Below are 13,144 nucleotides of genomic sequence, written 5' to 3'. Positions count from 1 at the left end.
GCTGAGGCTTTGTCTCACAAGAGATTTGTGTAGGTTGTAAGCTTTCCAGAAAGGTGCGCCAATCATGTGTGGCATCAAGCTAGGGATATTTCCAGAACTTGGGGAGCTCTCTCGAGTCATATTTATGGTTTATGTTAATATTCATGGTTGAATTGTGCTAAGTCACATCAGTGGCTCTGTTATCGATTCATGGGAGCACGAGGTCTTGGAGAGTGAGGAAGACCTTCTGATGAAGAATTCAGCCCCCAGTTTTGGGGGCGCTGGGGCTCATTTCCTAAACACTAATGTTTCTGTGTAGAGGAGACAAACAACTGGGGCTGACTGAAATACAATGTGACCAAGACTCCAAATGCAGCTCCCACTGTCGAATCTCTACTAGGATTTGGAAAAGGGTATTTCCCCAGTTGTGGTGCTTTGCCGAAAGGAATCTCAGTTCATTTGTCTCTCCATACATATGTGAGCAAACATGATCTCTCACGACACAGAACAAGAGCAGACTGAGGTTCAAGATGTCTTCCATCTCATGTGTGATGTACCTCTAATCGCCACTTCAAGACTTACACCTGACCTGCCAGCAAATCTTCAGTCCAAGGCCCAGCATCTGTTTCCAAAAGTCACATTTACTGGTGAGTGAAATTTCATAGTGATACAATCCTCTTACTGCGGATTTAAGTGCACAGCACGCAGAAGTTAAAACTCGCTCATTACAAAGTCTCTTATATCAAGAGGCTTGTGACTTTTTTTCTCCATCAGGCCCCTGGCACGATAAATTTGGATGCCCCTGTTCTAAAGCTCATTGCATCATGTGCTGTAAACTGCAGTGAACCATGTCTTCTGGCAGCAGAAAACACTTGCAAATTTACATCCAGGGACAGAAAATCTGGGTGAAGATCAGTTTATAGTTATTCATGAGCTATTTAAAAAAAAAAAACGTGGTAAAAATAAACAATAAGTAAAATCCGTCAAGTAATAACTTTAATACCCCACAATCACAAAACACTAAAAAGTGCCTCATCGATTAAAGAAGAGGGGCGACATGCTGTTAGCAAGCATGAGATTAGGAACCAAGAAACAGAGGAGGTGACAAAAGGGAGAGAGAAATAGAGATCGAGGAGGGAAGGCCATGTAGAATGTTGATGTTCTGCACTGATGCAAATGGAAAAATAAATATTAAAAGACATCACTTGCTTACTTACTTACTTACTCACTCACTTACTTACTCACTTACTCTACCTAGTCCCATCTACCACAAAACACACACACACACACGCACACACACACACACACACACACACACACACACACACACACACACATACATAGAAAGAGGTAAAGACAGCTCTTGATTACACATCTGGAAAAAAGTCGGAAAACGTTACTCATTACTCCACTTGTCAATAGGTCTGTCTCCTTTCCAAACTCCTCCCCCTGTCCAGGCGGTTGTTGACTGTCCCCTTTGTCTCTGAGTCATTCTCTCATTTCTCAAATAGCTATAGGGAATCAGAGGTCAAAGAATCAATGAAACGGTCACACACATCAGATCCATGCATGTCCTTCTGGAACAGAACCAGTAATGCAGAGTTACAAATGTTTTCATCGCAGTGGCAATTACAGTAGATTTTATTGTCTAATTTACTAGCTAATGGCTTGGCTGCTGTAGTAATAGTCATTTAATTTGATAGATGGGATTTTGTTTCTATCTTGTTTAACCTTGAAGTTTCTTCCTCCCACTGCAGACCAGAACACAGGCCCTTTCTGGCAGATCAAGCAAGTGATTAACTGGGCGGCAGGAAATAAGGAGTCAACACGGCACAAACATTATCAACAAACATGGGGCGGAACTATGATTCAAAGAAGACCGGCATGAATGCTCCTCATTACTGACTGCCAAATTGATGGTGACATCAAAGTAGCTTCCCAGACTGCCTTGTTAGGGACCCGGCGAGCTCTGCCCTGATGCAATCTAACAACGGAGAAAACAGGCAACGGTATGACACACACAGTCTCTCGTCCTTATCGAAAGGCAAAAGACAAGGATGAAAGAGGTACACAGTCAAGGAGAGAGAGGCAGAGCGAGGAGTGAACACACTGATGCAGATGCAAAGAGAGAAGAAGAAAAAAACAGATTACGGGAGAGAGAGAGAGAGAAAAGACAAAAGAGATGAAAGCAAGTGTGGCCCCTCTTAGACATCAATCCACTCCACCGTGAGGGAGCTTTAAAAAGAAGATTTTAAAAAGGTGCAACGGGCCCATCAAAGACATAAACTCTCCTGAGAACAGAGGTTAGAGCTATGAAAGATACACAAACTCGCTCCGTATCGACTTTGATGTTGAGAGGGAGGCTGCACCTGGAGACATTGGTAAAACTCTGACACACATGTACACCTGTCGGCTCCATGTGGAGGTAGACAAACCCGAACATCTGCATACATGCAGCATCCCAGCACAGTGAGAACCCATACGCCTGTGTTGCACACAACTAAAACACAACTAAATGAGCTGCATACATTGTTCACATAATGTCTGTTATTTCTTCTAACGCGCTGATGTACAGCTGCGTGCACATGGACTTACATTTACAGTATGTTTGTGCAGACATGCATGAATAAACGTGTACACAAACGGCACATGTATGCCTGCTAGACCCCCTGCTGGCTGTCAAAATTGTTCATTTTTCGCTCGAGTTGACTTGAAAAGTAACTCTTTAAAAAGTAAACAGAGAAAAAAAGATTAAAAAAAATACAGTGGGTGGAACAGGAGACAGAATGAAAGAGGTATAAAAAAGAAGTGCCTTTGGGCAATTATGACTTCATATGTGTGTGTGTGTGTGTGTGTGTGTGTGTGTGTGTGTGTGTGTGTGTGTGTGTGTGTGTGTGTGTGTGTGTGTGTGTGGACTACAGGCATGATGGGACAGGTGTGAAAGGTGACCCGTTGGCATCATGATACAGAAAATGGGGACAGATACTGACAGATGAATGCAGAATGAAAAGGAATCAATCAGACAGAAAGCTTCACACACAAACATGCGTACATTAACTGAGAAAAAACACACACACACCGAGACTCTTATTTGTCTTGACAGCAGGGCAGAGCGATGAGCATAACCTCGAAATAAAAACCTTAAGATTCACACCACAGGACGGTGTTTGCATTTGTGTCCATGTGCGTTTAGTGGCGTCTGTCTCCGTGTGTGATCATTTAGAAGTTAGACGAGTTTCGGAGACAGAAATTGTCAGTGGGGTGGCTCCTTACGTGTGACAATTCTGTCCGAGTGCAAATTATGAATTCCGCCCCGTCCAACCAGGCGGTTTTTCAGCACTTCTACAAGTTCAGTCTGCGTGTATCTGTATGTAAGCACACATACTGTATGTGGCCCAGGGCCATGGTAGAGTGTTCCTACTGGAAAACAAGCGAGGGTCAAGGACAACCTTTGTGTTTGTCTGGAAGCAGTTTATGGTCTCTTCACCACTGTGTTGTACTAAAATGTCACACAATAGGTCAAACAAATAAAGGCCTTGCACTAGAATTTAGCCCTAAATATTCAAGTGTTAACTCATTCCAAAACCCTTCAGATGTAGCACTCACATAATATGCAGAATATATGTGGGTGTACATCCGCCAAGAACTGGTTATCTGAGTTGTGATGAAGGTGTAAAACTACAGTGAAAAATACATCAATCTTGCATTATTAAAATACTAGTTATTATTAGCTTTAACCAAAGCTGGATTGCCAACTGTGAAATCAGGCAAACAACCCCTATTGAATATCAATAGGTGATTCAATGAACCATGGAAAATGTATCTCCATCCATTCCAGTGGTGGGCCGTCAGGGCCTTTTAAGCCTTTTCCTCTGGCCAAAACAGAATCACAAAGTTATAGCTATTTTATAATTTAATTGTTATTTACAAATACACTACAGCGCTGTTATACTGTCAGACACATTGAGTGTCTGACAGTAACTCCTGGGACACTTTCTAGCTGTTGCTCATAGTAGAATGTTGCTATCTATTCTTGGTGTCTGTATGCAGTTTTTCTTAGACTGGAAGTATTTTGTGTTGCGTTCCTGCATCATAAACAGACTATATTTAGTTTTGTTTAAAAGATTAAAGTCTGACAAATCCCGTACTGTGCATCAAGCTTCTGCCACACTTAAATGAATGCTACTTGATTTATACCGTTTAAAAGCTCTTGGTAGAAGCACTTAACATTTATGGATGGCCATCTGTATGCTGACCTTGTTGAAGAAATGACTGAACTCAAGAGCACTTTGTGACAGTGTGGTATACATGGCCGGTTTAGAGTTTACATTGTGTCCATCTCGTGATTTTAAAACCACCAGCCTTTACTGAGGGGACTCCTTGAGTCTTTCCCACCATCGTGACTCACTCATGTGCAGACTGTTTATGATCTCAGCTCTGTGGCTCTAGTTGCAGCTCATCACCTCAGCTTAAGTTATCTTCTCAACATACCTCCATGTTGTTTTCAACCTAAAAATATGTTGTAAATGTGCACATGTTTTTTGTTTCCAGTATTAGCAGTTGCCGCCGAACTCACAGTAGAGTTTATCATGGGTATCTATCAATATGTTATGGATTTCTATTGTTTGAGTTAGATTTTTAGGGGTTACACTATACATAACTGTATAATTGACCTTGCATACATATTCAATTGCAAAACTGTAGGCTTAAACTGGCAACTCCTACATGATGCAACTCTAAAAGAAATCCCAGATTTTATTAAAGTAGGCTAAGTTCTGCATATTAAACAAAGTGAAACATGAGAAATATAAGAAAAAACAAATACCCCATAATTATTAAATCATAATATACTGTAAACATGGCATCCACTACACAGATAAAACACACATAAAAAAAATATTAAAAAAAAGTGATTAAAGTAAAACAAGTATTCATCCTAAAGTATTATACAGCTATCATTGGTTCAGGTCGCAACCATATTCCCAGGAAAAAGAAAGAAGAAAGGAAGGAAGAAAAACCTACAGTAGACATGTGCCCCACTCTTGTCACACAGCCGCTGAAAAGACACACACACACACACACACACACACACACACACACACACACACACACACACACACACACACACACACACACACACACACACAGGCTAAGTCACAGACGTGGACACTAAATGCAATATAATACATTCAAAATTGTTTGTAAAAAGATCAATATACAGACAGTTTAAAAGAGGAAAACTATGATATAATAGCCCTATATTTGAGGTAACCTCTGACACCATTGTTGCTAGGCAACTTGGACCACCCAGTAGATGTAACACCTGCCCTTCATCTATCAAGCCATCTCAGCAGCCACTTTTTTCACACATATCTCCCTTTGTCTGTCTCTGTCTGATGGTGGACTTCAAGAGTGGAGAGGTGAAAAGTTGAAACAGAGGATAAATGGAGACAACGGCACACAAATGAGGTAATAAAGAGAGAAGAGAGTTGAAAGGAGCAACAACAGCAGCCATAGACAATGAGGACAAATAGATACACAAACAATCAATAGTGTAGTGTCCATGGGACCAGAACAGTCATTGCCATGTTTCCATTTGGCTGTGTGTCAAAATACTGGCCGCGTAGTAGCCTTCAGACAGAAATTCAATACACAACAGTATGTGTATGTTATGTGTCCCTTGTAGTGTGTGTGCATGTGTGAGTAGCGAGAGCATGTCTGTTTATGCATGAGGGGTATGTACCAGGGGTTCATATGCGTGGAACAGATTTCACTCAGCATCACAAGTGTCACAAAACCCCTGAATGTCCCAAATGTGACACTTACAGCCTGTCAGTGGTTTTATCTCTGTGTGAGTCAATCTATAGAGCTCGATCGATAAGAAAAAGCCCTGCAGTCAGGGAAAGAGGAACCGGAGCACAGGAATACGTTCTGCTACTCAACTGTAGAGGCCGAGCACAGCAATGCCGACAATAACACAATAATAACTAATGGAGCAATGTCCACATAACTTTGGCTAACAAAGCTAAATAGTTAGCTGTAAAACATTACACCGGCAGCTACTGCAAGAGCAACAAAATGCACTGCAGCAACAGAAACAACAACCGTGGATTTACAAAAGTTACACAGGAATATCAGGAATATCAGCAATACAAATATTAGTAAAGATAATAACGCACACCACAGAAGCAAAATGAATGACACACACTGCGAACGACAACAAATTAAATCAGTTCAGCTAAACAGAGTCATGGGAGGTGCTGACCAAAGTGGCATTTAAGTCTGCTACCCTGCACAAAATCAACAGAAAAAAACTCACAGTATGTGAGAAAAGTAAAATCTCCTCGCTATGCCGTGAACCTTGAGCTGTTAGAGAGGGTTTTTTGTGTCTGTTAGTTTGAAAGTTATAAATAATTTACTTAAGTCATCTTATCTCATTTCAATCTCCAACTTCTTTGGAGCGGTTTCCTCAAATAGTCACTTTTATTCCACCTACAGTACGCCACTGGCTCTCTCTTTCTCATACACAATAATCCTGTGTCTGTGAACTCCCCACCTGTCTAAAGATAGAGATACACACACACACACACACACACACACACACACGCACACACACACACACACACACACACACACACTGCCTCCAAAAACAAAGGAGTAAGCAACATGAAGCTGTTTACACTGAAAATGCAATGACCTTAAAACGTAAGTAGTAAATACTTTCAAGCATTGTAGCGTCACTCCAGAACAACTAGTATGAAACACAAACTTCACAAAGACAAGTGCTAAAGCTGGATGTCAAACCTAATCTGCTGTATACTGTCTCTTTGACAGATTACACCAAGTTTATTTAAGGTTATTTACTCCTTAGGCTTTAAGTTAAGAGCACACGCACACACACCTCTACTGCCTATCAATGAGATCTCGTCCCACACACAGAGGGGTGCTTTATACTATTTTCTAATTAAACCATACTCTGTGTCTCAAACACAGCTGCCTTACCTCCAACCTTAGTCTGCAAGGAAGTACACACACGCACACGCACACACATACGCACATGCACATACCAATTGTAGCCGCTGGCATAAACACCTTACAGACTTACACACTGACACACACAGTTGTGGCTGTCCATTAGATTACTGAAAGCAACACAAATGCGCGCATACATACGCACGCACACAAACACACACACACACACACACACACACACACACACACACACACACTTATACACACACAGCAACACCTGTCTGTGGCAACAGTCCATAGAGATAAGAAAGCTGACAGGAGCTGCTGGAGTTAATGCTGGGAACCATGGGAGCTGTCAGGCTCATTTCCATGAGACACCTCAGGCTCACACACACAAACACAAACACACGCGCACACACACACTTGTGAAGATATTGTATTGACTTAAATTCACTCCCTGGAGCTGTTCTCTTACCATGACTGTCATATTAGGGATGCACCAATACCGATATTGGCCCGATGCTGACGCACATAGCCGGATCAGGTTTAAAGAACTTTAATTCCTGTTTGAGTTTCGACAAATCTGCTGCTTCACTAAAAATATTTGAATTGCAATTCCTGTAAATGTTGAAAATTATCATGAAATTTACTGACTTACAATTAATTATTTTAATAAATAATTCAGTAAATGTGTTTTTAAATATGTTTTGTATTTGTTTTACAAAGTAAGTAAAACAATGTTTAAGCCTGATGTACAGCTTATTAATTACATGCCGGTATCGGATCGGTACCCGAAGCACAGGGGTCTGCACAGGGATCTGCATCGGGAATGAAACAGCCAGATTGTTGCATCCTTATGTCATATACTGTACTTCCTCAAAACCTTCCTCTCACCTCGACCCAACACTGAGCCTGCTGCAAGGTGCTTTATTCTTAAAATCTGCAACATATGAAGCAAAAAGCTCAACCTAACTGTAATTCTAGCTCCCGGTTTTAAAATAACGCCTCCTAATAAGGTATGAGAAACCTTCATCACAAGTGACCAGCTGGCCAGGTTGTCTATTCTCGTGTAGAACCCACAATAGAAACTGCAGAGATATAATACAATCTTACTTGGTTTCTAGATAAACACTGCAAAAGCACACAGTCACGCCTGAAGACAAAAAGGTGAAAAAATGTATGTTTCTGGGGAATATTTATTGGAAACAAAGGAGCAGTGCTGTTTCAGCATTGTCCACTCTGAAGGTTCCATTTCATGTCGAAGCAAACGTACTTATTTTTATGCACTAAGGTTGTTCATGACATTGTCAAATAATAAACTGCCCAATCACAGCTGCAGGCAGTGTACAAGTGTGATTCATATACAGTAGGTATGTTTGGTTTGAAAACATCCTTGTTTTCACTCCCCTGTGCTACAGTTTGTCAGAGCTGCACTGAAAAGAAATAGAGTAATAAAGACCGCTATTCTCTTTCAATGACACAAACAGGTCCACCACCTAAAATCTACTGTTTTAATGTCTAAGTCTGGAACTAGACCTACCTTGATTGCTAAATATATAAAGTTAGCGCTCTAATTTAACTACAAGTCTTTATGTACAACATAAGCCTGCCACTGCTTCACAGTAAAATACATTTAATGGCACCATTACCTCATGCAAACTATCCGATTTCCAGATTGTGGTCCCATGTATGAAACAACCCTGGCTCACATTGCGCACAATGTTGATTCAGATTATCTCAGTGATATGTCAAATCCAACAGGACGGAAAACACTGACAACAATTTGACTGGAAATAAGCTCATGTGTTTTTGTGTCTTTGTTTGTCATTCTAATTCATCTTCAAATTTGAACAGATGGACCAGCTGAAGTCATTCCAGTGTCGATACCATGTTAAACATAAAAACTTCTCTCTGAACAGTACAAAGTCTTCTTTGTGGCTCAACCTCCTTGACTCCACATTAGCTCCATTTACATCTCAATTAAGGGGCACAGTACTTGCTATAGGGTTATGCAGAGATCCCATTTGATTTATAATATTTAAACAAATAGCTATTAATATGAAACCATTGGTAGATTACAGGACAAACCAAGGAGAACCAAAGAACATTTAGCCAAAGCTAATGATAAAATGGATTTCCACTCGGTTAGTGACTGGGACATCTCATAACATAGATTACTATGTTAAACAGTATGCCAACAATCTGTTTAACATTAATGTTAAACAGATTGTTGGCATCGTTAAATGAATGCATCCATCTCCGTCCTTCTGGCTTAAATTCATATTAAAATTCAGGCCTTGTTATGGCATTTACTGAGTGCATAGTTTAATCAATTTGGTGCAGTAATGTCGTCTAAGTTTCCACCACACTTTGAGTAATGTGGACATGTTTGTATTTGCATTGCCTTCTTGGTTTTACATGCATATAAAAGAGACCTTCCAACCATCTTGCTGCTAGGATCTCCATCAAAAACCCTCAAAAGATATGATGAATTAGAATTGCTACTCCTGAAGCTGCATTGCACTGTATACCACAAGTGTTCATTTCTGAAACTAAGATACTGCACTTAACTTTAACTATGAAATCAAAAAGTACATGTGTGTGTTTCCTCCACGTAATTCGGTTTCCTACCGCAGTCCAAAGTCATGTTATTTAGACGTACTGAATACTTTAAATTGACCATAGGTTTGAATGCAAGAGTGAATGTGATTATCTATCTTAGACTCTGTATAATAAGTAAACGTAGTCACCGTGACGTCACGTTTGTCTACATGGCGATGAAGCCTCCAGCATTTTGGCCTTCGCTATCTTGTTTTTTTGCAACCAGAAGTGAGACGAGTGGGTGGAGCTAAATACAGCCAAATGCTGAATTAGACATTTTTAGGCAACCAAAATGTTACAATTAACCACCAATTGAAAACACACTGTCAAAGGGTTAAAGTTGTAAGACACAAACAATTTACAGACTGGACAACGCCGTGGTAACGACCTGTCAATCACAAGGTAGCCATGTCCTAAAGCATACCCTCATTTATTGGATATTTTACTTTAAATTGGACCATAATTTAGTAAATTAACATCATGCTGTATTGAAGTTTATTTGAAACAGGCTGCCGCTTGTTCTCTATACGTGTCAGCTGAGATACATGAGACACTTGTCCAGTGTGTACCCGTTCTCTCCCCTATTGTGAGCTGGGATTGGGTCCAGCCCCCTGTCGCTCTGCATTGGATAGGCGGGTTGGAAAATGAATGGATGTGTGACTCAGGATGACACTCTGGGGAGGGAGATTGATGAGTGGATGTGACCTCTACAGTGACCTCTACAATGATCTATACTGGTTCTGTTTAAGCTGCACATTAAACTCATATTTGCATTTGACGTTATCTCTCAATGATAACCTCAACACTAATGAAATCCAGCAGACTCCTGGATAATGTGATGGTAGGTTTCTGTGAAGATATGTGGATAGAATCCTTTTCAGCTTGGTTTCTGGTATGAAGTTTATTCCCTCAATTTGGTTTGGCCGGAGGCACAAATCAGAGCCGTAGAAAATTCAGAATGCTTCCTCTCTGCAATCACGAACAAAACACTTCACCACTTCGGACCCAAAAGCCAGAATCCCAAAGTTAACTGATTAAAACGGCTGAATATATAATCATCATTAAGCTCTACAAAGCTCAATTTCTATCACACACATGCCATTGGTGGTGTTGGGGCCAGAATTTTAAACTTGGTGATTGAATGATTGTTGACTTAATTCTTCTCTCAGACTTTTGGCCTTTCACTATAGATACAGATGTTTTACAGTTGTTAATCTTAAGTACTGATGATTTAGCTAGAAGAGCTTCACAACATCCAAGCTTTGGCAGTTGCCTCATTATATTCATGCAGAAAAATGAATTTAACAAAATATTGTTTCAGTTCATTATTTCAAATTGAATTACATGCTTGCTGTTCATCTGGAGGAAAATAGTTTTTGCCATGGTTGTGCACAGCTCCTCCATTTAAATTATGTTCTACATGTTCATAGGAGTGTAAAACATTTAGTGATCTTGTTTATGACAAAAATATAAGTATCTATACTGCTGGCCTCCAAAGTAATATACAATCTGGACTCAGGGACAGTGAATTAAAATGTAGATTAATCAGTGAATTCAATGCTTTTAAGCCAAATGTTTTGAAGCAAACATATTCTGTAGACAAACACACAAGCATGTGCAACTCACAATGGTTTCCTCACTGCTTGCACTTCATCTCCCCTCTCTGTCTTCTCTCTCTCTCTCTGTGTCTGAATATTTTAGTATTGATGAGCCCATTACTGATGATAACAGTGCAATGTCAGCATCCTTTCTCTCTCTTTCTCTCACACACACACACACACACACACACACGCTCACTCATCAGGAATCAGGTTACAACTCTGCTGCTGCTGTGTACTTTTGTGCAATTCTCTCTCTCTCTCTGTGTGTGTGTGTGTGTGTGTGTGTGTGTGTGTGTGTGTGTGTGTGTGTGTGTGTGTGTGTGTGTGTGTGTGTGTGTGTGTGTGTGTGTGTGTGTGTGTGTGTGTGTGTGTGTGCATCAGGAGGGGGAATCTGACTGCCTGGCATCAATCCAGTAAATTGCTATTTTTTTCAGGCTGAAGACAGTCCACACCCACTGGCACACACACACACCAAATACAGATTACAAGGGCGATGCCTGTTGGCTGCTAAAATGATACAAGACGATAAGCAAAGTCCATTGCACACACAATAAGCAACATCAAGACAGCATCAAACATTATAAGCCGAGGGTGAATGGAGGTCTAAGCTTAGGCTGAAAACATGGATGTGATTACTGAAACTGTAGAACCTGGTCAATATTTCTAATATAGCAACTGTCTCTCAAAGCTTCAATCCAGACATCCAAGAAAACCAACATTATGATTGAAACACAAAAGGCCATCTTGGATTTGTATCACAATGATCAATCACAGGAGGGATCATGAACACGTTTGACATCTGCTCTTGTGCATTTCATGATAGTCACACTTTATGACCTTAACTGATCGCATGCACCGAGTCTCCGAGTTGAAGCGACTCCAGCTTGAGGGGAGCAGGTGAGATCAGCTCCAAAAACTCATTGTACGTCAAAGATCATTGACATTCAACTGGCAGATACATTATCCCTCCACAACTCTGGTTATTTTCTCCTAGACTGCCAACAAATGACCAATGTAAGAAGCTTAGTGAGGTGATTATAAGCCATTATCCAGTTATTTCCCTTATTGAATTCAAACCAGTAATGAAGGAGGAGCACATTAGATGAGGATTTTTAACTTTCAGACAAAAAGTGGTTGAAACTTGATATGAGGGAGATGTTTTGTGCAATTAGCATATAATGGCATCACAATGCTATTATCCGCACATGATGCTATTCAGCTATGAGAGAGGGAGAGCATAAAAAAGCATAAAAAAAACACATTGACATTCAGACATGCATGCCCCGAGGGAAGCTCTCACCATATCAGCTACACGTTTGATCACAATCACTTGGCGCTGCAGCAACAGATGCGTCACTTAATTTAAGACCAGGCATCGCGTGTTTAGATGACAAACTTTCATTTAAAAAAAGAAAGAAACCTGTTTCGCTATCAGGAGAGTTCTACTTTATGAGCTAACATTTAGCAGAACGCCGCTGACATTTAAAAGTTTTCTCCCCAGACAAGTGCCGAGAGAAGTTATGACGTTCATTCTGTTCAAACACACAGACTGAACATAAACACAACTATGTCAGTAACAATCACCACAGAGTTTAATAAACTATTAAACAAATTAAAAACTATAAGCTTAAAAAATGCTGCCTCATTGTATTAATAGTGATTGTGTCAGCCTCCTTTGATCCACGGCACATATATGCTGTCCTGTGGAAAAGGCTTCTTAATCTCCAAAATTTAACCTTTTCATGAAGCAAAGTAGCCTCGGGGTCAAGAATGAACATTCACACTAAAAAAAACAGCTTGGTTTTAAGTTCTGTTATGATTCTTTTTTCATATATAATCATGTATAGATATTGATGGTTAATAAATCACCTATGACTGGTAAACCAATAAGAAGAACACATTTTGGGTTACCAAGTTGTGAAAAATCTATTTGGCTGGTGTAAATCCTTTTTATGGGTTACAACGCAGTCACACATTTTGGTAATCAACTA

General features: G+C 40.2%; 1 protein-coding gene across 1 annotated transcript in view; it reads right to left on the bottom strand.

Moving 5' to 3' along the window:
* The window catches only part of pde2a (phosphodiesterase 2A), a gene marked incomplete at its 5' end in the record, with an annotated part of 127,395 nt that overhangs the window by 113,463 nt on the left and 788 nt on the right, over positions 1 to 13,144 (bottom strand). The gene's annotated exons all lie outside the window — the stretch shown is intronic.

Source organism: Taurulus bubalis, assembly GCF_910589615.1.
Source record: "Taurulus bubalis genome assembly, chromosome: 10".
NCBI classification, from domain to species: Eukaryota; Metazoa; Chordata; class Actinopteri; order Perciformes; family Cottidae; genus Taurulus; species Taurulus bubalis.
This window is presented reverse-complemented; position numbering and strand designations above follow the sequence as displayed.